Source organism: Apostichopus japonicus, chromosome 20 (assembly GCF_037975245.1).
Source record: "Apostichopus japonicus isolate 1M-3 chromosome 20, ASM3797524v1, whole genome shotgun sequence".
In the NCBI taxonomy this organism is placed as follows: Eukaryota; Metazoa; Echinodermata; class Holothuroidea; order Aspidochirotida; family Stichopodidae; genus Apostichopus; species Apostichopus japonicus.
This window is the reverse complement of record NC_092580.1, coordinates 3410253-3436518: the sequence shown is the minus strand read 5'-3', so window position 1 is coordinate 3436518 and position 26266 is coordinate 3410253. Positions and strand designations below refer to the sequence as shown.

The 26266-nt window shown below is 37.5% G+C and overlaps 1 protein-coding gene across 6 annotated transcripts in view; it reads left to right on the top strand.

Annotated features, from left to right (window-relative positions):
• Nucleotides 1–26266, top strand: part of LOC139961508 (forkhead box protein P4-like) — an 85988-nt gene that overhangs the window by 13169 nt on the left and 46553 nt on the right. The window contains exon 1 of one of the 6 annotated variants that reach the window (XM_071960715.1): nucleotides 24572–24712. The exons of the other annotated variants lie outside the window; for them this stretch is intronic. The gene's annotated coding sequence lies outside the window, so the exon portion shown is untranslated. Of the gene's footprint in view, nucleotides 1–24571; nucleotides 24713–26266 lie in introns of those variants that run through there. 6 annotated transcript variants of the gene reach the window in all.

Below are 26266 nucleotides of genomic sequence, written 5' to 3'. Positions count from 1 at the left end.
CTGCTTGTGATAAGGCCCTGAGGTAATTTATTTATTTCCAGAGGGATAGGGAAGACAGACACCAGATGGGATTTTATTTATCGCTGATATATATATACGTACATATATATATATATATATATATATATATATATTCTTTTGCATCATGGAGAGTACATTATAATAACCCCTGCAAATGACACAAGTTCTTCTCTCCTCGATGACAATGTATATATCCAAAGCAAAAGATGTGACAAAGTGTGAAGGAGTGACTTTGAATGTTGGGGCACTGCTACAGGGGTGTTGCTATGATAGCTGCAGTTAGATGAGCTCTTCTCGAGTATATAGATATATGTTCATCTCAGGTTTGCCCAATAAAAACCATGAGGAGAAAGCCGTTAACACGCCTCCAGCTGTGTCTACGATTGAAGCATTTTTTACATTGTTTTGTATGTTTTTGTTTTTCTGAGAAACTCTTGTAATATTCACACATGGATACCCCTTCAGTCAAAAAAAGAGAGTTAAATGTGCTTTAAACTTGTTTTAAGTGAGTCATCAGTCCAATAGAGACAACTTTGTGTTCTTCAAAATTGATGCAAACAGTCGTTTTGTCAAATGTTTGTCAAAACTTTTTCACCTAATTTCATCATCATTCCTGCTGCCAAAATTTACATATTTTTGTGGCGCAAAATTTACATATTGTGTTCATTTAGTTTCCTTGCTTTCCTTCAATGGTGTTTTAAATTGTTATATGATTCCACTAAAAAATGGGAAAAGTCACTCCAAAATGCAAAACTTTGAGAATAAGTAACATTAATGTTGATTATAGTGTATTGAAACTGTGTATTATGAGGGTATAACAAACTTGTCCTGTGCTCTAATAGCATATAGAGCAGATCTCTCTCTGCCCCTCTGGTACACAGATGTATACATGTGGCTAGATACTGCCGCTGGAGGGTGCTATGAAGTTGTGAACTTACATCCTGTATATTGTTAAGCGACCTGCTGAATATTCATGAGCTATGTGCAACCATAGAAACTCAAAATAAAACCAAAACAAATCGATTGTCATTATATCAGAGTGTTTGTCAACTTTCTGCCAGCCTATTGACTGTTGAACTAATTTTATGAATTAATATTAATAATAATAAAGAAAATAATAATAATTATAATCAGGCAGTTACTTTTACAACGCTTAAGAGACCACGAATGTGGGAGAAGCCCACAAGGGCTCATGGATTCCAATTCAACATTTTAACTCAAATTATGAATCTTTACTGTAGACCTTAACACATAGTGCCGTATACAATGTAATATCATACAGTTACAACAAAAGTAATGTATTAATGAGACGTATGATTTAAGATCATGGGTGATAGTCTCCATCTTAACATAGCATACAATGTGTATTTAATGTGAAGAATTTTGTGAAGCCTTGTTAACACATGAGAACTCAAGGGGATCTGAACCCGGGGGGATCAAGAGTTTGAACTTTTGGGAGATAATGCGACCCAAAACCTGTGGTTCCAACATTTACATGTCCTCCTCCTCACTTTATACAGAGGCACAGACCGGATCGAGTCGTAAGGGCAGGTACTCTGTTGTACTATAAATAGATTGTCGATTGGTAAAACAATAAGTTTTGCGCTTTTGAAATGCTTTTTCATTATATGATATTTCACCACCTATTCTCAAGTATTTATTACCTCCCTAAGAAAAAAAAACCCAAGATCCTCCTGATCTCCCTTGCATTCTGAAATTTTGTGGACATTTTAGGCTGGCCTGACTTTTTTCCTCTCCTTCATTATGGATGATAAAAAAACCCCATCTATACCTTGGTGGTGAAAAGAATCTGTTGTCATTAACACTGTTTAATTTCATCATCAGCTAACAATGGAAAATAGACTCTCACCTTCTGCAGCTTGTAAAATAATATCACACACATTGGCTAAAACATTTTAACAATTATTTGCAAGTAGTATTTTTTCAAGTTTTAATTAATTGTTTTATTCATTGAGTGAAGATGGTTTGGAATGTTTGGGAAAGAAGGAAGAAGATTGGGTTAAAAGTGTTAAAAATTGCAAATGTTGTTGTACTACTTGTATTCAAGCTAGAGATAACAGAAGTCATTGGCCATTGCAAACTCTTTCAATTTATTTGTAGTCTTTTTTTACCCTGTCTGAAGTTTTCAGATTTTAACAATCGCCCGAATCTGCACTGAATTCTCTTCACAATGAGAAATGGGCATTGTAATGGTTTTCCATTTAAGTGTACAATTGTTTGTGATTTCGGGGAATTTTAAGGTCACAGTATATTGGTAACTGTGTATATATAGTAAGAATAATATTTCCCTGAGATATATACATATGAGAATTCTGTTTGAAAATGAAAGTGACATTTTCAACTTATTAGAATAGACATACATGTATTCTTGTTCAACTTTAATATCCTATGAAAAAGAAACAAAGATAAAAGAGTTACTCTTTTGAAAAATGAAACAAAAGTGTTCAAACTATTTAAAGATGATCTTTGAGTAACGAAGTAAAGTGGTCACAGGGTGCGTACCTTAAGGTATCAAGATTCCAGGGATCCAGGGTCCTAGGTGGATTACCTGGTTGTATCCAGGGTTTGATGAATAAGTTGAACTTATAGATGTTATTTTGCATAAAGTAATTATAAACAATACGACTCGTCCCTAAATAGATGAACTTTACTACCCGAAGCTTGGCCTGTAATTAAGTATTTCTTTGATTAGCAATAGGGGTTTGTTTCATTTGTTCTGTGAAAGAGAAATGGGACATATTTGATTTATTGTTTGTTATTACATACATTTGTAGAGAAAAAGTTCAAACATGCAAAATCAGATCCAATCCTACACTTTTATAAATGAATTATTTAGGATACCTTGATCCCTTAGAAATGCAAGTTTTAAGGTTTAAGTTTTTAGGTCCTCCAGGCTAAAAAGGCTCACACTTTATTCCAGAAAAACTTGAATATTTAATAATAATAACTCTACGATCACCTCTGAGGGGAAGTACTGTACATACACACACATACACACACACAGAGACACACAAATGAGAAGATTCATGATACAGGTGGGTGGTGTTGAGTTAGAGATCGTTAAATAAACCTGTCATTAAACCAAGTCGATCTTGAAAAGATAATGAAGAGAGTCCCTTATCAGCAGTTTTGACACTTGCATTGCATTTAATCTTTGTCAAAGATTGAAACGCAAGTTTGTTTAGAATCCCCGAGTCAAGTGAACTATGATTTCTTCACTGTAAATAGGACCGTAGATAATAAATTATGTGAAACACAATTATCATCGATATTAGGAAGACTGTGCTAATAAAATGTTGATGTTGATTTGGAAAATGAATTGACCGTGGCTTCCAGATTTATCGATATATAATATATAATCAAATTCCCATGGAGAAGAAGGGTGGCCATCCACTGACGTGATGCCAAGATGGGAGAAACCCCTTGACGAAATGGAGGGATGGGAGAACCCCCTCCACGAAATGGAGAGGAGGAGGGAAGGAAGGTGAGATGACAGTCATGACACACACGTGGTTCAACTTCATGTCATCTTGCTTGTGGGGAATCCTGCATCCTGCTTGTATCTTCCAGGCTAGAAATGGCTCACATTATTATATTCTCCGAGGTTTGTTTTAGTAGCCCAAATTAATCGAGTCAGGATTTCTGCTGTAAATAAGGTAGATATTGTGAAACACATTATAATCGGGGTAGTAGAGTACACCGTGAGCCTATGAGTTGAGATTATTACACAACAATTAGTACAATTGCGATCTCTAGGTAAAACGCAAAGTCTTCATCTTCAAACTGTAGTGAGGTTGTATGCACAGGGTATGCATTTGTGCGTACATGTATGCATACAGAAAGCAGAACAGTACAAGTAAAAGAGTTTGAAACGAGTCACCATAGAATATTCCGCAAATATCGAACGCAATAGCCGCTCAGTTCATGCGTAAAATCATTTGATGAGAAATGCTGGACGTCCATTTTCTGGCAAAATGGTAATCCCGTACAGAGGACTGGCACTGAATTGCGGGACTTTTTGAATTCAATGCAGGACATCTTGGCCATCTCATGGGCCGGTTAATCAACTTTCGTGTCTGTGGGGGGGTGGGGAAAAATGTTGAGGATTGAACGGATTAAGATTTCATTTAGGCAAAAATCTCTAGCTAGTGTGTATATTTGGATTGATCTGTTACCCTCATTTCATTTAAAGTGATGTTCTATCCGTAAAAAATTGGTCGAGGGACTTTGTAGAAAGCCTCTTTAACGGTAATGAAAGCCCCTTTAACGGCTGTTAACTTACCTGGGGAGCTGATGGCACCAGAAAGCTGGTCATTAAACTTACTTATTGGGATCACATTGCATACACAGATTTTAAATATGTTTGCGGTAAAGTGCACCCTTTTTGAGGACTTGATCAGAAGAAGTCTGGTTTAGCTTATGTCATGTTTGTGAGGTCATCATCACTGTACTATGTACTGTATGATTTACATAGCGTATGCTCTTAAAACAAACTCGAGTGACTAAGTTCTCAATCAAAATATGCAACTATTTCAATAATTTTGTATCAATTCGTTGCCAGAGACACAAGATTGTGTTGCTTTGTTTGTATCTTGCGGTAAAAATGTACGCCGTACGCAAACAAAAATAAGGCTGTTCAACTTCTTTTTTTTTTGTCGTTGTCTTGTTAGATTTTCTTTTCTTGCACATTTTTTTATTTCTCATTCTTTTCTGTGAGGACTTTGTCTGATCTGCCCACGACTTCTTTTGACTTGAAAATCATTCCATTTGCAGGTTTACAATCCTCATATTTTTTTTAATATTTTTTTATATATATTTATCTGGAAACTAAACAACGGGTGTCTGCCAAATTACCTAAGTCAATAAAACTACTGGATTCGTGGGAAACAAGCAAACCGATTGTGGTGTGGGCGGAAAAACTATAGAAACTGTGATAAATAAACAGGGGTACGCCCAAGCTGGTTGTTGTCTTTGTTGTTTAGAGTCATGGTAAAGTGTGATTCTTTGGATTTTGTAATCTCTCTAGATGCTCACCCATCAAAGGGGACAATTGTTCGTGCCTAAATAGGGTTCCTGTTTCTAACAATGTCAGCCAAACAAATGCACTCAAGCAAACTTATGCTTACACAAACAGTGAAGCTATTGTGGCTTGCCCTTTTCCTGTAGCTAAAGTCAACATCCTGCCTCTAAATATGGGCAATGAGAGAAGGGAAACTAAACAATCATCCAGTGAGGAAACTAAACAGAAGAGAGGGAAAGAAAAGTGAGAGAAAAAGAGAAAGAGGGGGGGGGGAAAGAGAAAAAGATTTACTTGTGATCATGTTGTGTTTGTTGTACTGTGGCCCCAAGCAACCGAATAAACCAAACCTGCATCTTAACACAACAGAGTGCTGTCTTTTTATTATTATTATTATCAATTTTTTTTTCATTCCTTTTTTTTCTTTTTCTTAACTCTGTTCTCTATGGTCCATATTAGTTTATTTTATGACACACAAGTTTATTTTCTGGGTCTGGTTTTTTTAGGCAATTGTTTTGGCAATGAAGCGATATGGAACAGGAATAGATGGGAGTCATGATGACTCTTGTCCCACATGTTGGATTCAAAGGTATGCTGTACTGGCCCTTAAATATGCTAGATATTCAAATACGGTCACCTTTGGTCAAAATTCTTTGGTTAAATTTTCCTCACTGGGACATTGAGTCATCTGGTGTGTTGCCTAAAAATGTCTGAGAACAATTTGGAGAGTAAAGATCTCCAGGAAAGTACTTTTTGAAAACTTCCAGCAATTATAAAGTGCTATAATTTAGGGCCTATACTGACTACCTTTAATGAAGGTGTTCCATTTGGTATGTAGTCTGCCAGGTATGCAAAGGGTTTATATTTAGAATAAAACGCGAGATCTTCTTAAGGAAGCTACTAGTCGAGTTGAAAAAATGTCATTAAAACTTTTGTCATTAAATACTGGAATTTCAAAACATTGCAGAAACCCAATTCCCTCTATGTATGTTACGTTACGATACAATTCGATTGAATTAAAACAATGGTGTTGAAACATTGCAAAATACGAGACGATTCACATTACATGGGATATGATAGGGGTGCACTGCCATTAAACGTATATTGTAATGGTAAATAACTGTGTAATGTCCCATCAGAATCATGCGTGCTATGGAGCGCAGACATATTCCCCATAAAGCTGCAGTATAGTTACCTGTTTCTAGCATGCGTTGTAATGTATTATATGCAGGCTTGCAAGCTTGGTGCAGTCTGTACAGTTCATTGGTAGTCGAATAATGACTTATTTAGAAGACAAGCTGGTACTTCTACATTTGTCCTTTCTATATCTATATATAAAGCAGAGCGACACAAGCTACTGTAGTTGAATATCATCCAAGGTGCGTTACACACCTTGAACGGATCCCGCCAACATGTCTGTATGTCGGTCTAGTTAATACGTGTGGGCATATCATACTCTATTAACCATGATTGTTGGTTAAATGAGAGGGCAACAATTTCACAAACATTCCCGCCAAAGTACTGCGGCGTCGACTATGCATCCATGACATTAAAATTTTATCGCTTGCGATGTGCAAACAGATTTTTAAACTCGATGAGAAAATTTAATGCAAAGTTTACTACCGAAATTCAAACTTGAGATATTAAAGGACTTCACATGTAGCTGGAAATGATGTAATTTTTAAATACTGTGTGTATGAAAATGATTCAATGAAAGGGTGGGGGGAGGGGGGGTGGGGGAGATGCACAAAACCCAGCTGGCACTTTTTAGCTGTCCTGAGATCTTTGTGACGAACAACTTACCGAAAACCACGGTAAGAAAGAAATATTTCTCCGTTCGGGAGATATGTTACTGTTAAAGTTGTATACGAAAGCTGTCATCATTTTGTAAAACTGTCTTGTCATAGTGTCACTAGGAATCTGAAACCTTGTACTTTCTCTTTGCATTTCATATTTCCAAGGTAGAATGTTAAAAAGTGTTGACACTTTAAAACCAATTTTTGCACATTCAGCATTTTGCAAACCCCATCTCCATTAAAGAAAAATAAACATTTGCAAATTAGTAATGAAACACTAAAACAATTTTGAAGCACATGTGGCGCTCAATGGTGTCATGTTTAGACTTGATACAAGTCTTTGGTGTTTCGTTCAAGGAAAGTTAACTGTGCGATATCTCGCAAATGGAATCAGATTTTTCTAAGCTGTTTGGATCTCTGTATCACAAAGTTCAATAATGATGGTTGTTATATTGTGTCTCCTTTAATCCAGAGTTTATAATTATTCTTTAGAACAGCTTGTTATGTTTACATGATCATTTGGTGTGTGAAATGTGAGACTGCTACATGTTTAATTAAATCAACAGACGCAAAATCAGTGCATTTTCGTTTCTGTTCCGCTTCATTCGAAACAATATATTACACTTAAATTGGTCAGTCGGTTATTCCAGTGTGACAGTTTCTGTGACACATAAATTGTGTGACACCTAATTTTTGCTGTTGTCTTCAATGTATCATGAGATCGGTCTCATAATCTCCCATGTACCTAGTCATGATGCAATATATATCCCTCAATCCTTATTCACCAACTACTACAGTACAAGTAGAGGGATTTTTTGTTGTTATATGTAGAGTTTATGATAGTTCAAACTCTTCATTATTTGACTGTTGAGATAATGTTATCATTACCAGAAAAAAAAGGGAGCAAAATGTGGGTTTGATCACTTATCATTCTGTTTAAAGTTCCTTCCAAGTTGAGTGGGTTTCCTGAGCACCAAAGGTAAACATAGCAGGGTTTTTTACAAAGGCAGAAAGTGGAATGTTGTATAGAGCTTCGGTTGTTCCATGTTTCATTGACCTATGGGGGGAACATGCACTTTCTTGGACAAAGATCTGATTTTGCCCTCAAGTGTTGCTATATTTACGGAACTACAACCCTGGATTAACTAGCATTCGGTACGCAAAACTCACCTAAACTTAGTACTTAAACTGTGACTTGTATGTTTTGTGATCACTCCGAATCGGAACATTGTTCACAAGTAATGCACTGACTGTACTGTAAGTACTGCCCAGACGATTGTACCGTAAACCACCGAGTTGTTTGGGTTGGAGTTGGGACTGAGTATGGGGTATACCCTATGCCTCCCTGTAGGGAGGCATAGGGGGTATACCCGATTGATCAGGGCTGTGCCACTCAGGGCAGACCCTTTCTTTTAAGATGGCATTCCTTATCATGGCAACCAAGTAGTAAACCATGCAGTGGTTTGGCATTCCTTGGCAGGCAACCAACTGGTAAACCACATGGTAGTCTTTTGTATAGATTTGACTATTTCAAAGTCACATTTTACAAAGTCAAATTCACTGTTGAATCTTAATATTACAGTGTTACATGGAATATGGGCTCCATAATAACGACATTGAAGGGAGTGCATCGAGGTGGTATTAGTTTAATGTTTTACAACTAATTCATTACAGAAATCGTGAGCTGTAGAAACGAAGTACGTGGACACGATAGTGGTCAGGTTAGCATAATTGAGTTACTGTAGCATAATTATATGATGTCTGACTTACTCATAATACTATATATATATATATCGGTAAAGATATTCAAAAAGAGGTTTAGTGAGTCTTTTGTCTTGCACACGTGGGTGTTAGTATACAACAACCTAATTTGCTATCAACTTTTTGCATTGTGGCTGCAAATTTGGCAAAATCCTCTATTGAATGGTAAATTGTACCAAAAGTGTAAATTCACAACAAGGTTATGACTGGAGTAGAGTCTATGCCTTTGTTCACGGTTAACAAGTGCTATTGTGTTTCGTTGCTTTGTAATACCACAGGTACACCCCTCTGTACTCCAGATTGTCATGAGGTTATTACAGACATGGTTTGAAGGAATATTAGTCATTAAATGGCTCTCTGATCGGTTGTCTATTTTGCATGATTGATCCACAGTACTTGGGCTTGAATGTTTTGAAACACATGACTACAAAGTTGTAAGGATGTTGGATAGGCTACCCATATGTTGTATACCTGATGGGTAGACAGGTAGCAATGGGTGGAGAGGGCAGCAGGTGTTAGGAATAAATAGGGAGGCATATGTACGGTTGAGTGCATGGTATGTGTAAATTGTACAGAGGAGGGGTTCATAGAGGTTTGAGAGGGGGGGGGGGGTGTATGCTGGTGTCGAGAAAAGAAGTGACTGAGGGTATGACAGGGATCTCCTTTAATAAGTAGGGATGGGTAGAGGAGCTGGAGAAAGGTATCCATAGAGAATACATACTGCAGGTGTACTGAGAGTGTTATGTACTGCAATGGGTACATGTAGGCAAGATTAAGAGTACGGCCAGTGGCCATGGGCGGGCAGTGAAAGGGTGGAAAATACATGATAAGAATCGTTTTCTTGTGAGTCTTATGTTAAACTTTTCCGTTCGAGTGGGCTTACAGTAGGTCAAAATCCTAAACTTTGCTCAGTTATATGGCTTTTGGGAATTGAATGATCTCTTGCCGTATATTCCAACTCGCACACTTCGTTCCTCCAACAAATTGTATTTAACTGTTCCTAAACCTCGCTTGAAGACCTATGGTTACAGAAGCTATTAATACTCTGGCTCTTATCTCTGGAACAAGTAACCAGATCACATTCCAACATGCTCTAAACTTTCTACATTCAAAAGTTTACTTAAGGCTCCCCCATCTTTTCACTTGTTCTTTGGTAAATGAATCTGCTTTCTTTGTAAAGCGCCTTGAGCAGTGACTTTTGTCTACTGATTTGGTGGTATATAACTCTCATTTATTATTATATTATTAAGATGGTACAAAATCCCCCATTTGGTCCGAGCGTCGTACTCTTAATTGTTGGCGTTAAAAACTTTTCAGCGTAACTCATTTTCAAATTGTCTGAATCACTCACATATATATAACACTTACTGTTGGTATTTTTTGGCAACCTTAGAATTCTAAACAAAACGGGGGAAAAAATAAAAGGAAAAGGAAAAAAAAAAAACACCTGAAGCCTATTGCACAAATCATTGTAGTAGTTGCCCTTTCACTTGAGTACTGTAAACTTCTGTTGTAGTCTCAAGGAAGTATCCAAGCCCATTATTTCCTGTGTATGGCATACATCTGAAGAAGAAGAAGCATCCAGGATTTTATTTACTTTGGATAGAATAAATACCAGTTAACACAATTTCCCGTTGACAATGACTCATTGGTGAAAGCGAAAGCATATGAGTCTGTTGTCTGTAGACAGGAACCATTAGGCAATCAGTATTCTTCACTCTGGTTTACAATACTCTTCTTGCTACACACACACACACAGGGAAAAAAAAAAAAAATGTTGACCTAGGATTCTTGCCAGACATGAATGGCATTCAAATTAGTTTATTAGCTTCTCCTTTTTTTTTATATATATGTATATTTTTTTTATCGATGTGTACCATTTGACCAGACTTGTACAGATGACCGATTACGAATTACCGAGGAGTTAGGGGGAGTCGCTGACTGTTTCGCACGGTCATATCCTTGGCAATCCCAGATGGCCTCGAAGGGCAATATTTTTGGAACGATTGCTCGTTAATGTTCTTTAACGTTGCCATTGTTTCATCGGTGTTGAAAAGTATTGTCGTGACATTTGGTCAATGTCTTTGTGCTTTATATTTTTGGTCAAACCTACCATCTATTATATACAAACTTAATGTAAGATTGCAAGTTTGTAGTCAAATTGGAATTAATAAGCCATACAAACAAACCATACAATGGCATGCACTTTACCTTAGATTCTGTTTTCACTTGATTAACAAATGTTTCATGAGTGTCTCATTAACAAAACATGATTCGATTGATGAAAACCTTTTTTAAAAATGGTCAAATTTTCTTGATAATTAAAATTGAAACCTGATTGAATAGCCGAGTCTGATGAACAAGTAACAGTGATTTGGGATTGATTGGAATATTCTGTATTACATATGCATGGCAAAATCTGCAGGAAAATGCAAAGTCTGCTTTAAAATATTTAATGTTCAATGTAGCCTTGTGTGTAAATAGAGTGACCAGTATAAACTTGGGATTGAGAAGTGGAATTCACATTGAAAATCACATTTAAGTGTTTAAACATGAGACCCATGTTGACCTTTGTAATGCGCAATTGGTGTTGCAAGAAGTCAGGGTCTGTATACACCTGTACCACCGCAAAAGCAGACAACAATTTTACCCAAAACCTGAAAATTGGAGAGTGGTAGATGATCCTTAAACACTCTCATTTAGATTTCATCTCCAAATGAAAGTTTTACAGCGAGTGAGTAATTTAACTAGCGTTTAATCGATTCCCCATCGTTTTCGTTTCATCGCTGAGACCCCAACATTATTTCATATTTATAGTTTTAAATCACCTTGGAAACAAGTTACAAAAAAACTTGAAATGTTTTTGACTTTCGTTAACGTTTCGTTACTTGAATGTTTTGAAATGGAACTTGGCTACTAGTCAAGGTAGTCAAGAGGACTTGTCAACTCTATGATTTCAGCATTGATAATAGCTTCAATCAAACGGTGTACAGCCAAATAAAGCTTTCAAGAGGAGAGCCCCGAAACTTGCTAGAAAGTCTAGCCAATGGTCATTCATGGTTAAGACTTGTTACTTAGGCATTTTTTACTGCTATGCTAAGGTAGAATACCCCCATATGATTGGCCCGATTGACTTATACACGACATCAGCAAAGTAACATGGTCTCTTGAGTCCAATGTAGAAGTCCTCAAGTAGCTAAACCGTAGCCATCAACTGGATAGCTGACAAGTTGGCCATTCATGGCACCTTTAATTTCCCATATCGTGACCATGACGATTTTATCGCCATGAGAGCCTGAACTGTTCGTCACTTGTAAACAAACCTCTTTACTCAGTAGTAAACAATTTTCGTACCCTCTCTTCCTGGGAGGCCTGAAAGTGGTCTAAAATTGCCTCAATTGACCCAATTTTTGCACTTCATGTACTTCCATTCGTGCTCTTCAACATCCAAGCCACAAAATATGAGATTTTGTTTCATAACACGTCAAAAAAAAAGATGTTCTCCTGATGATTTTTCGGCACTTTTCCTGAGGGAGAACACTGGGGCAGATTGACATAGACAGACTGGAGTATGCCACCTTAAAGAGCAGTTTACCTCTGACTAGGACGTTTAAAAACTGTTCAGTGTAGCATTCCTCCATGTTTGGCGGTAACTTAGAGGGTAAGAACCTTTGGGAGAGCACTTTTTGATGGGTAATTATCTAAAGCGATTTTGGCATCCTCTTATCATGTACTTTACTCTCTAGCAAATTTGCAGGTAGACCTTCAAACCATCCTTTTTTAGCATGTATGACATTAATTTTGCACAATTCTGTTGATAAAAGTAAAGTGATTATGAAGTCCATTCCAAAGAGGGTAGGGTTAAATTTATAATTCAACTGTCTCCAAAGGCATTAGTTTTATGTTGAAGAAGGGAGAGGGGGCGGGATGGGTTTAAGGGAGTTGAAGATGTTTTGGAGGATATGAAGCATAAAGGAATATGTTTCTCTTTGTGGCTCCAGGGTACTGTATAGCTTGGCCCTATAGGGCACCAAACAGAAATGTCAGCAATATTTGAGATTCTGATTAAGTCTAGTGCATTTTGCTCAAATTGAGATCCTTCTGTTGACTATGGGTGAGTTTACCTTGGGGGAGGGGGGGGGACCTCCAAATTCCGTATAGGCTTTGCTTCTGTCATCCATCTCTTGTGGTTATGTAGTAGCTTCTGTACTGTAAGGGAGACTTTGTTGTGTGTAAAACAAAATGTCAACTGGGTAAACGTTGCACATCCTCGGTTACACTGAATTTTAATTGGTATTAGAATTGCAAGTAATTGGAATGTAGTGACCGTTCCCTACCCTTTTTTGAGCCTGACAATTCTTGTCCAATATAGACTACAGAGTTAAGTTGTAAGCACACTATATGCATACATACGTACGTACGTACATACACATAGAAATGAAAGCTTACATACACAAATAAATACACACATACATACGTACATGTATACAATGAGGCTACTCAAATCTGATGTGATTGACTTTTTGTGTGCAAAATAGTTCATCGATCCAATTTGGGTTGATAATAGAATTTACAACAGTATAAACGAAAGTGTACGTTGGTGAAAGAATATTTGTCTGATACTTGTGATTACAATTCAATTCATATCTTGGGTATTACAATCAATAAAATGTATTATTGCCCATCAATGATCTCAACAAAGACTGCTACATTTGTTTAGATGCAGTTTATTATTAAACTGTGAAGTCACGTCAGTTTAATAGAACAAATCATGTTTTAATTTTCGAACGAGTTTTGAGTAGCAGAACGGTTGCATAATCGTGATTGGAACAGCTCGTTCATTCAGCTCTCATGTAATTTGGGGGTTTGGAGGGCCACATTGGGAGGGGGAGGGGAGACATATGGGCATGTGGCACCAACCCCCCATTTTGTGAAAAGTCACAAGATCGACCCGCAAATTTTCATAAATTAGAATTGTCCCTTTGATTACTTTAAATGTGTCCCATTGTCAAAACTTGGGGCAGCTTTTGCTGCCTCTGTATGTCATGGTGTTTGATACATTCAGGTCACTGGGTTGTATTAAAAATTTGAGGATTTGACTTCTTTCAGAAGGTTCTTCTAAAATTTCAGTGAGGATCTCAAGCCAGGCCCTAAATCAACACTGGACCCTGTCATATCGGTCCTACAGTATGTAACGTATTGGCCAAACTTGACGTTAGCTGCAGTCTATGATATCACTGAGAATTCCTTCCTGAGGAGTCTCAGGTGGACACTTTGGCGCAAGCTACCGGCACATTCACTAATTCACGTGCCTAATATGACATACATATTATGGCTAACACATATATGGTTTCTATCACTCATAACTTGTACATTTTAGCAACGAAAGGTTGCCCACCCTTCGTTTGGCAACTTTACACAATCAGAAGTCTTCTGCACATGACGTATTCTCAACCACAATCTTCTACACTGAGGTTATTGGTTAAGCTCTGAGCGTTGGCAAACAATTTGTATCAAATTCTCTGAAATATACTGGACTAATACCTGCAACTTGTAGTTGATCACCATAGTAATCAAACATACTTCCACAACTAGCGCATATAGATTGACATTTAAACAAAATCTTTGGAGATCATGTAAACAGTATCATGCGCAGTAGGACCAATATAACGGCGCCCTCGGTAGAAACATTGAGGATCCCAATTTTGCGTTGTCTTCGCCGCATTCTTTTGGTAGTCATGCCGTGTGCAGAGTGGTAAAAGCCTAAATATAATACACTGGTCAGGAAATGTCTTTAGTCCATTGAAGTAACGTAATTAGTCCATCGACATTGTACCAGAAAGAAATTAGGAATTTAAGGCAGAAACATCAGACTCTTGCCACATAAATGGTAAATTTTCAGTTTGGATCGGTAGAATGAGATGTTTCAGAGTTTAAACTTCCCACCAAAATATAGGTGGTAACTGCAACTTCTGGAGGTGGGAGGAGGGGGGTGGGGAGGGGGAAGGAAGCTGGAAGAGGAAAGGGGTCAAAGGGTGGTATAGTGCTCACTTATCGGCACTGTCGTAGGTAGAGATAGATTGGTCGTCATTATAACTGGCAATTAATGCCCCATACCAGTAAGTTTTGGCTTGCTAGATTAAATGGTAAACTAATTAATTAAAAGACCAGGACAGGTTTGAGTTAAAGCCTGATTATGACATGGGAGACGTGCTGGTTTTGAATCAAGTTAATATGTCGTCAGCTGGATTTGTGGCAACAGCCTATGAAATGTCCTCTGAGATGTCCCCTAGTTGATGCGAAGATTTGGCACACAGTGCTTCTAGGAGTGGCCATTTGAATTTTGCGCACCTACAGTATGTGTGTGTATTTGACAAGTTACAAGTGAACAGGGGTTACCTGAACGCCTTGATTACATGAGTGTAATTCTTAAAACTTAAAAAAAATCTTTCTTTAGCTATTGAATGGCATGGTCAAGAGTGAAACATGTTAACACCGGGCCAGAACAAAAAGACAAAAGAAAAAAAAGATAAAGGAAACAGAACATTCTGTTTTGGAGAATGGTTCAAAAAAAGTTAAATAAAAGTAATTTTTTTTTCGAAATTTGATTTTGGTACTTTTTGTTTTGTTAATCTTAGTAAATCCTAAGGTCTATTATATTAACATCCTTTACCACTAGTGCAGTTCAGTGATAATTTAAATGATGAAAAAAGGAGAATGGTTGGTTTGTTATAGCGTTGTAATCTAAAACCATTTAAAAATATAAATATAAAAATATATATATAAAACATAAAAACCACAAAATTCTGGAAAGCAACAGAAAACAACTAATTAATGTTTATAGTTGGGATTAATTTGTTTTTTTGTACATGTGATAGATAACAGTAGATATAAACTTTCATTAAAAGTTGTGTGACCCAGGGCTCTGTACTTTTTTAACAAAAACTGACTGTTTTACATGCTGATTTGTAGGCCATCATCTCCACAGTTTGCATGGGCCATTTATCTTGTAATATTATCAAAACAAAATGCAGTCAACTTATTCAATGAATTTTTGTACAGTAGACACTAGAATTATTGCAGGTAAGACAGTGGCTAAACTTTATATTGGTGATAATGGCAGCCGGATAACTTTTTAGTGAATCTGGCGAAAAGTTGATAACAAATGAACACACTATTTTTGGTTTTTTGGTTTTTTTCCCCAGATTTGGTGAAAAAACATGTAAACTCAGGACTCTTAATTAACCAAACTGTATGGTTGGACTATAGTTGTTTTCTTTATTCAGTTTTTTAAATTTGCTCTCACTTGGTTTCTATTTCAGTTTTTAACTCTGAGCCAGCCATCTGATCTTTCATTGAGCAGTGAGGTGAAGCTTTCAAGATAAATGTTTTTCTTTCAACAAGTTTATATTCGATATAACACAAAGAAAAACTCAAACTTAGAAAAGTTCCTCAGATATAATTCTTGAGTACTTGAACATATTTCAAATTTATTAATGTTCATATTTGTTCACCCCAAAAGTTAGCTACTGAACCACTTGAGTGTTACAAATGTCCTTATATGGACAAAATTTTGTGCAAGATTCAGTCTTTGACAGAATTTTTGCTGATACCATTCTCTGTTTGCATTCGTTTGCAGTCCCATTAAGTTCATGAAACCTATATCATAGTAAAAAAAAAAATTACATAAATAAAAATAAAAATTACATAAATAAAAATAAAAATGAAATGTTCTGAGACATTGAGAAGATAATTTCAAAGAGTAAATTGACTTTAAAAGTCTTTGAAATTGGAACTAGACAACCTTGGTTTAGCCACTCTTTTTCTGGTTTGATGGATAATTAGTGTTTTCATGTTTCCTTAAAGCACTACATCTTTCTTGGCAATGTTCTGAGGAAGATAACAATTGCAGAGGTACGGTATTTTATGAACTTAACAGTCATGATGAAGTTAAAGTTTGTGGCCAAACTTAGGGCTCCAGTCAGTTTCCATAGACTAGAGTTCCATAGGATATAGTCATGAGTAATAGTAGGTGATGTCTCTTAAAAAGTGTAGATAATCCACATTGAACCTGTCAGTTGTTACCATGGCTACTACAGTTTTGTTGTTTTCCGTGCTCCAGATTAGCTGGAAACAGAAGGTTAACATGGTCATATTGTGTCCGGGCTCCCAGCCCTTACTGTTTGAAATGTGTCGTAACATACTAATGTGTAATCTATAGGTCTGTACAGTCAGATGTACAGAAAGTTACATTTTACCATTGCCAGTATATTAGATTTACCCATGGAAATTGTTAGTAAATCCGCTATGGGCAGTGGGGGGTGGGGAGGGGTGGGATGGGGGTGGGGTGGGATGAGGAGTTGAAGGTGGATGGATAAGAGAGGTAAATGGAACTTAACAGTTAAATTGAGGATTGAGGGTACAGTTATTTATTTGTATTGAAGGCTTTTGTTGTTTTTAATCCTAGTTGCCTGGTGGTTCATATAAACAATGGAAACCTCATCATGTTGTTCTGTATACAGAAAAAGATGCAGAATCTTGTTGTAGTGAACGTTGAAATTGAGGGCAAAAATGCAGAAAGAAAAATTTCAAGAGGATAAAAAAATCCATGTTTGTTGATAATCGGCAATATTCCCACAGTACCACTACAGATAAGAAGTGTGAAAGCTGAGAATATAATGCTTAACTTTGGATTTTCCAAACAGATCTAAAGTATGTAGTTAGAATGTGGTGGACGCATTATTATAAAACTGTTCCACTTAATTGTTGTGATTTATCTGAATGTCGGTTCATCATGTTGCAAAGAAACAAATGGTTTAAGGCTACTGTATACACCCACTTGTAAACTGATTAAACTTTCAATTCATTTCAACTATATATGTAATTTAATTTAACTGATGGCGGATTTGTTGTACATTAGGCTTATTTAAGAGTCCCTCAGTACTGACCTTGAATTATTAGCAATTGTTAAAATTTGGAAAGAAAGTTTTTCAAAAGTAATTTGCTTGAGCTTTTGACCCTCCTATTCATTTCTTAGATAATTTGTGATTGTTCAACCAGATAATTATTTTAGGTTGTCTCGGCGAGTAGTTTTTGTTTTGTTTTTTAGGTTAATCGACGATAGAAACTTCTGGTAGCAATGTGAGCTGGAGTGACCATTACTGTACTTTGTCTAGCATATTATTTGGGGGTAACACTGATTACTAGATCTATATGCTACTTAGCCACTGTAATCAGACCTGTAGCCAGGAATTCTAAATAAGGGATGAGGAACGTGGAACCAACATGTTAATGAGGGGCACCATACAATGTATCCTGTAGGTGTATGAATTTACACTTGTAGCACCTGTAGCATTGTTACAGCCTGGCTACGAGCCCGACAACAATAGCATGGTACCGTACCTCGGTACCTGTTTAACCAGGGGACTGAAGAATACTGCGCCATACTCTCACATATTCTAGCAATTTTGACATCCTTCCTTGTACACACATTATAAAGTAATAATTTTGCCATGCATGGAAGCAACTGACACTCTTTTGAAGGGTTGAAGGGAGGGTTGATGTACTCTTTCTGTCTGAGAGGTCAATGTAGTGTGTACCATCATCATCATGATCATCCATGATTAGATCAGATCTGGTTTATTTATCCTCAATTTGTTTGAAGGTTTTGTTTTGATAGTGATTATTATGCCTTGCTGTGTCTGGGACCAATTACTTATTCTTGTCATTCAGCCTGTTCAGTTAACTGGCTATGGGTCCAGGAAACTCAAGTTTTGAAAAAAAAAGAAGTAAAAAAAAGAAGAACTTCTGGGCTTGTATGCTTACAGGCAATAAGCAGGTATTTGTGAAATTACCAAAAAAAAAAAAAAAAAAAATTGGAAGGAAGTGGTAGAGATTGATATCAACACAGCCAGATGAAAATCTTTGACTGTCAAGAAAGCAAAAAAAAAAAAAAGCATAAAAATAACAAGAACAAAAAAAGAAGAGAAAATGGAATGAAAGAAATTAGTGATAATGTTTGGTGACTTAAGAGTGCAGTGACACTAGACATATATATTGATTAAACAGCTCTAGAGGGAAGAGTTGGTTAGTAACAACATGAGTATCAAAACATTTCGGTTTGAGACACTGGCATGCTTGGAAGTTTTCTTTAGGGTCACATTTGTCACTAAATGTAAATAAAGTTTGTCTTGAGAGGTGTATCAGAATACTTAGTAGTGTTTCCATTTTCCTTTGTTCCAGAAAGTTCAATTTTAGATGCACAGTGTAATGTCAGGAGGGTTTGGAGGGGGGGGGGGGGAATAGGAGAGGGTGTTCAGTCAAAGGAGAAGAGAAGAGGATGCTTGGTGCAAGTAGGGTTGGAGAGAGGAGAGGGTGCTGGGTGCATGTACAGTAGGGTTGGGGTCAGTAAAGGAAAGTGCTAGAGTACCGGTGAGATTGAAATATAATGAAGGGAAAATGGCAAAAAATAAAAAAAATTGGCAGATGGAGTATATAATTATCGGGTTACTTCCAAATCATGGATGTATGAAGAAATCTTATGTCAGTTTGAAGAGCCAAGTTAACTTTGCATTTGGTCACTAGTTTCTGACCAAAATATAATTAGTCAAATTACGATTCTACAGTAAGACATTCTTCTTAACTTCTGTCATGAACAGTAATTAAAAAACAAGTAACATTTATAACTGTAAATCCAATCAAATATGTAACGAAGAAACAAACCAAACCACCTTCTTTATTAGCTTAAATGATGGAGATGAATTATGATAAACAGCTCCTTCCTCTCCCAACCACCCTCCCCTCTCCCAACCACCCACCCCTCTCCCAACCACCCACCCCTCTCCCAACCACCCACCCTCTCCCAACCACCCCTCTCCTCCCAACCACCCCTCTCTCCCGACCACCCCTCTCTCTCCCGACCACCCCTCTCTGTCCCGACCACCCCTCTCTGTCCCGACCACCCCTCTCCTCTCCCGACCACCCCTCTCCTCTCCCGACCACCCTTCTCTCTCCCGACCACCCCTCTGTCCCGACCACCCCTCTGTCCCGACCACCCCTCTCTCTTCCGACCACCCCTCTCTCTCCCGACCACCCCTCTCTCTCCCGACCACCCCTCTCTCTCCCGACCACCCCTCTCTCTCCCAACCACCTTCCCCTCTCCCAACCACCCTCCCCTCTCCCAACCACCCTCTCCTCTCCCGACCACCCTTCTCTCTCCCGACCACCCCTCTGTCCCGACCACCCCTCTCTGTCCCGACCACCCCTCTCTGTCCCGACCACCCCTCTCTGTCCCGACCACCCCTCTCTCTCCCGACCACCCCTCTCTCTCCCGACCACCCCTCTCTCCCAACCACCCTTCCCTCTCCCAACCACCCTTCCCTCTCCCAACCACCCTTCCTTCTCCCATCCACCTCTCTCTCTCCCCACCATAATAAGGGTAAATCTTACTCTTTACTTTTTTGTAGATATTTTACGTGACATTTCAAAGGTTCATTTAAATCAGAGGAGTTCCTCCATATTGACAGTCTATGTTGTCATGGTGTGTCTCCTAAAGGATGTGAAACCGTTCACTTTTTCCGTTGTTTTTCCTTTTCGTTAATTTCAGTGTGAACGTAAACATAATGTTGAAACTGAAACCAATATCAGTATCAAGTCATGTAAGAAACTTTTCAAGTCGACATTTGCACAAAAAAAATTAGCCTTTCTTTACAAGAATGTTAGACACATATGTGGCTTTATAGTGATATCATTGGACTGGCTCATTTGTGTTTGTTAAAGGAACATTTTTTTTTTTAAATTCCTTTTCGTTGAGTTCTTCATGTCAATTTGTTCTCTATAATTACATAGATCACTGCTGATTTCTATGCTTGCTGCTCCTTTAAGATCATGTAGGCTAAACACTGTATCTTTGAGTGTTCTTTAATTACTCTGTATTGCCATAAATATGCTAGAGGATCACAAAAATGGTCAGCTGTGATGAAACAATTATTTCACTGCTGCATTCAGAATCTATATATACCTCCCTTATACATTTATTCATTTACAAATTATACTCTGGAAAAATTTAGTAATTGGAAGTAATGAACCCCTGGGAAAATATGTTTTGAGAAAAATTCTGGCAAATTTGTGAGCAACACTTCCTTTTTTTTTTGGAGGGAGGGTTGGGAAGGGGGGGGTTGGGTGGGGGCACAGGTATTACTGATGACCCATAAATGAGCTCTGTCAAATTTTGGATCTGCAGTGAATCAAGATTATATTGTAATTAACCATCTGGCAATGTCAGCAGGGTACAATTCCTGGAACTGTATTAATAATGGAGATATTTTGCAATGAGGATGATCTTCTCTCAGAGTTTGGCTAACTTGAAGAAGGACGGTGCTGAGGATTGTCATTTGAATTTATTAACACAGATAAATATGATTCCCGAGGACGAGTTTTCCAACCTGGCGACGTCAGTCCCACAGTTATGATGATTCAAGTACACCCACAGCACAATTCCCTCCAGGCGGCTGAAAAATGTGTCTCATTTCTCGACTGTCAGGACAGAAAGCATTTTGTTTATTTCTTCTCCTTCCTGTAATCTGCTTGTTTACATGACATGGAAGCTACTAGATAGGAAGCTGTAAACAAGATCAGTGGGAGAGCACGCTGTTATAATACAAAGGACAACTAACTCCAAGCATTTTTATCAGCAACAATATGAAAAAGAAAACTGAGGAAAAAAGGAAAAAGAAAAAAGTTTGTTTAAATGCCAGCTGTCATTGGCTCCCACAGTAGTTTATCTTAGCACTGTGATCTTTGGGATGAAATTGCAGCTTGTATACAAAGCCATTTTTCTTTGTGTGTGTCTGTGTGTGTGTTGGTTATGTACATGTATGCACGGACTGGGCCCTGAGAATAACTCCAGTAGTAATATATGAAGAAAGAAGAAATGAAAGAAATGAAAAAGAAAAAAAAAAATGAAACTAGGAAAGCGAACTGTCTTTGGCAAATGAAAGTTTGGGTAGGATGGCATAGTGTTTATTTAAGTGTTTATTCTTGCAACCCCTGGAGCTGGGATTTTGTTTTGCAGTAATAAAAACAGGAAAGAGGAAGAAGGCAGAGCTAAGATTTCATTTAAAGGTGGTCGCTCGATGAAAAAACAACAGCTAAATAAATACATGATACTTCCTCCTAGAAAGCTTCTGTAATTGTTACATGTTTTGGAATCTTGATCCAAATTTATTTTTTGGTGAGGGGAACTTTTTTTTTTAACTATCCTTAATTGTTTTTGTTTTATATGTCATGCATGACACTTGGTTACTATCAATTAATATAAATAAACTTCATTTGGTTGAAGATAATTGCTGCATGTTTGGATAATATGTGGCTTGTTCAGTATGTAAATACTGTATCATGTATATATACATGAATGCATTCATGATGCCGTGCGAACGTTATCAGTCTTCTGTTCCATTTCCAAGGATATATTTCTGGGCAATTTTATAAAAACACTTTTTTTTTCTGGTCGCGATTTGAGCGACCCGGCTTACTCGTTGGTTGTCCGCAGACAGCAAAACTTTTGTAGTCCCAAAATATGTAGGAAAAGGAACCACCCGGTAATGCCCCCCTTATAGGAGAGATGTGCTGGTTTCGTTGTAAAAAAAGAACACCGGTCAGCTTTTGGCCAGTAAAAATCCGCTTTTGAGTTGTGAGTGGATCCATCGGCCCAATACGACTAGTTTTGTTCTGTTTCGGTATCTCCAAAGTGATGGCAGGTTGATACCAATTCATCATTTTATTTATCTGTCGGTACAGTATTTAGGTACAATGCAAATCCTGAAATTGATGTAAAGAACTAGCCGTCTCGAAAACAGCCTCCGAGCTTGTTCTACCTTTGTCCGAACAGATTATTCTGTCTTCTCGGACGGTCGGACTCCGTTATAGACTCGCTCTGTTGATTTAAAGTTATAGCACTTGTGGTAATCCTTAGACACTCCTGACCAGAATATATATCAGTATTGTAGCTAGTTATTATTAAGAAGCCATAAAATGCTTCCAATAAGGCCTGCAGGTATATAACTGTATGTGGAAGAATGTGTGCGCAACTTTCTCCTCGTTTGAACATGTCGAAAGAAATGGAAAGTAAGTTTTCCCAAAAATTACCCACCATTTTGCCCAAAAGTGTGCTCATTGTTGCCTGATGTTTGAAGTGGAAATCATATTGTACTTTTCACATTGTTCTGTGAACACTTTTAGGGATAGAAAATTGGCTGATCGCTCGTTTTGCCACATGTCTTCATTTCTGGCATATTTGGAAGCATAATAATTTGGCCAGCCCCATCCTTGTCCCAAGGCAGGCTGATATCATTTGGCAGTGCAAGTAGAGTTTTTTCATACAGGGCTGCTGAGCACTCGTAGCGTCGTAGCCGCCGGTCGTCACTGTCATAAGATGGTGATATCATAAATAAATGAAGCCAGATATACAAACCTCAGGATCATAAACTGCTGTAAACAAACAAGCAGATAATCCACTTGGCAAAGCTTGGGTGTCAGAATGTTTATCTAGGAGAAATAAACAAGTTTTGTGTCTGCCTGGAGAGGTATAGTCTGTATCGGTGGTGGGTAAGAGGCTACGTTGTTGAAAAGAATTCATCAATAAGGGGACAGGCTGGAATTGACTTTTGGGTATTTCATTAAAATAGAGGCGGATATGACATGACATGATATAATGGTAACCGGGGTAATTTTTGCCTAGGAGTAGCTACAAAAAGCCCCTCGAGTCTCTTCGGGTAACGGTTTTGGCGGTAGGAATTGATGATGGCATCTTCAAATAGAGATAAAATGATAATTGGATCCATATGACTTTTGACAGAGTAATAAGTATTAATACATTCAGTAAGTACTGGTGACTGGTATTAATTAGTAATTGTATTTTACAGCATAATGAATTGCTTGAATGTGCAGAAATAATAGTTACTAATTTGTGTCTTGTAATTTTACTTCAGTTAAAGGTTACATGTCTGTAGCCACGAAAGGCTTGAAATGAAGTTCAAAGGTCGTTTGTATTGCACCCAAATTTAAAGGTGCACATGGGTGACCATAGCTACTCTTTTAGCATATTTGAGACCTATGCTGATAACATTAATTATTTTACCCAGGTTGACACTGATTGGCCATCTCATGAGCCAACTTGAAATTTTGTGTGGCATTTGGCAGGTCCTAAGTTACATAGGCACCGGAAAGGTTCTTATTATGGTAGACAGTCTCGGAGTTTACCCTGCCTAACTAACTAGACCTGTGATAATGAGTTCAACAGTACGGGGAGAGTTCTCCTTGTTTGTGAATGCAAAAAGCTCATTGCACTAGAATGAGTGACTCTACGTTGGACTAGTATATATCTTTGCTAGATTTCCAAAATACCCTGGGTTAGAATAACAGTTACATAAGTCATGAATATGCATGAGCACATATTATGTATGTATACAGTAAGCAATGCCAGGATTATGAGTACAGACTCAACTACAAGCGTGTAGCGTACAATTAACACTAGCTGGAACAAAAAAACATCTTTAACTTTTGTTTTTTTGTTTTAATTTGTAATTATCTACATAGTCTGCTGTTTTCCTCGTTTCATTTGTCATTGCTATAAAATCAGTCGAACTGTGTTGAACTGGGAACTTGGCAGATTTCTGAGTGGAATTTGATGAAGGTTTCAGTGCTACGGATATACTGAAATACCAAAGCAAGTTATTTCATAAGCTGGACTATAAATCAGTTTTCATTAATGTTCAAATAATGAAGTACAACTAGAAATAATATAAAGAAAAAAAAGAGTCTGCAAAGTTGATTTGTTTCTCTGCACCTGTGATTAACAGTAAATTAAAACAATAGTGTGATGAACACGTTGACAATGATTGGAATCATCCAACAAATTTGCTCCAGATTTTAACATTAAATCAAGGAAGCAATGTTAAAGTATATCTTGATAGTTTTGACTATTTGCAATCTCGTTCGATGATGTAATTGGAAGGTTTGTGATACTGTCGGTCACACACGAAGAGCTGCTTTAGAGGTCACCACGTCCGAGGGAGCTACAGTACCTCATTGTGTAATGGTTCGTTCTTTTTCATATCCCTTTGTGTGTGTTCGCAGGCATGGCTCGATTTTGGAATTATTCATATGTATGGGTATTTTTTTTTAAATATCCTTTAAAGTATAATTTCAAGTGTAAATTCATTCTCGGTGCTTAACAATTTGAAGGCTTTTAAACAATTCAACGATTGACAGAAACCTTAGCCGTTTTGCAGTAAAATTTGTAAAATTATTCAGTATCGTTTTCTAATTGTGAGAATTGTTGACATGGGATCCCACTGCAAGCCCCCAGTACAGTGCATGGGTGGTTAGGAGTAAGGAAAGGGGTAAAGAAAAAAAAGAAAGAAACGCAGCAGATTTAACTTTCAAATCGGATTTGTTACGTTCCAGGCCAGAGTTTACAGATATGTAGGACAGTGTCATTGGCTACTGTCTTCTCTGGTCATATATTTAGAGAGGTGAGAGGCACTCCGTACATTCAATTAAAGGAACACATTGTTCTATATTAATGCATATTATAGTTAAAAGGAATTTGATTGCTTTCCAAATTATTATTGTTTCCATTTGGGAACTGGAATTATATGTCTCCCCCCCTCCCCTTTTTTCATCCCTGTTTCTTTGTCATTGCGCATCTGAAATATACCTTGCAGAATTGCTAAATTGATGTCATTTAACTTTAACAAAACTTTCTATATATTTGATTTTAAAGTATTTGAAGTTCAGTGAAATTTGATCAGCTGAGACACTAATATGAACTAATTCACACTCTATGGGAGGTGGCATCATTGATTGTGGCCTAGGTAGGTACATAAGTCTTGTCAAAATATGTTACAAAAATCAACATAAATCTGCTTCCAGTATCATATTGTTGAAGGCAAAGTTAAGTCCAGCTCTTCCACAGTTTCATTCCTATATTTAAACCATTGCTAAGTATTACCACGGTACAGTATTGCCCTGTTAGGGTAATACCCTGTCTGCATGCTATATATGTCCATATGTCGTAACAAGCCATGCATATTTGTAAGACTCAGCTAAAATAGACAATCTGAGGGGAGGAAAAAAAAAATGTGAGGTCTCCTTTTAACAGCTGTAAAACTAGAAAGGAAGTACTGCCCTAGGTGACCTTAGATTAGGGTCACATTGAAGCCTGTTCCCTGAATAGGAAGTATAGAAATGAATAGAGGTCTTTGTTGTCATCTGAGAGCATGAATTAGGCCACCCACAAGGGTGGTATATCCCCACTATGAGGTCATCGAGAGGAGAAAGAGTGGATGAGTGATAGTTAGGAAGAGTAAAGGTGCATTCTAAAAGCAGAGGGAGGCAGGCAAGCTGGTGGTGTCACAGCAGTAGTATGTAAAGCTTCCTCTTGAAACTTGGGACTTCAGATAATGTTGCAGATTAACCTCAAGGAGTTGAAACTGTGTATACTGAGCAGTACTGTAGGTCTGCCTAAACAAGAACTGTTACCAGGGAATGATTTAGTTTTATATCGAGTAGTCCAATTCTAGTTGGTTTTGTCATCAAATTTACTGCTAAAATAATTAATGTCCTGTGAACCAAAAATAGAGTTTACACT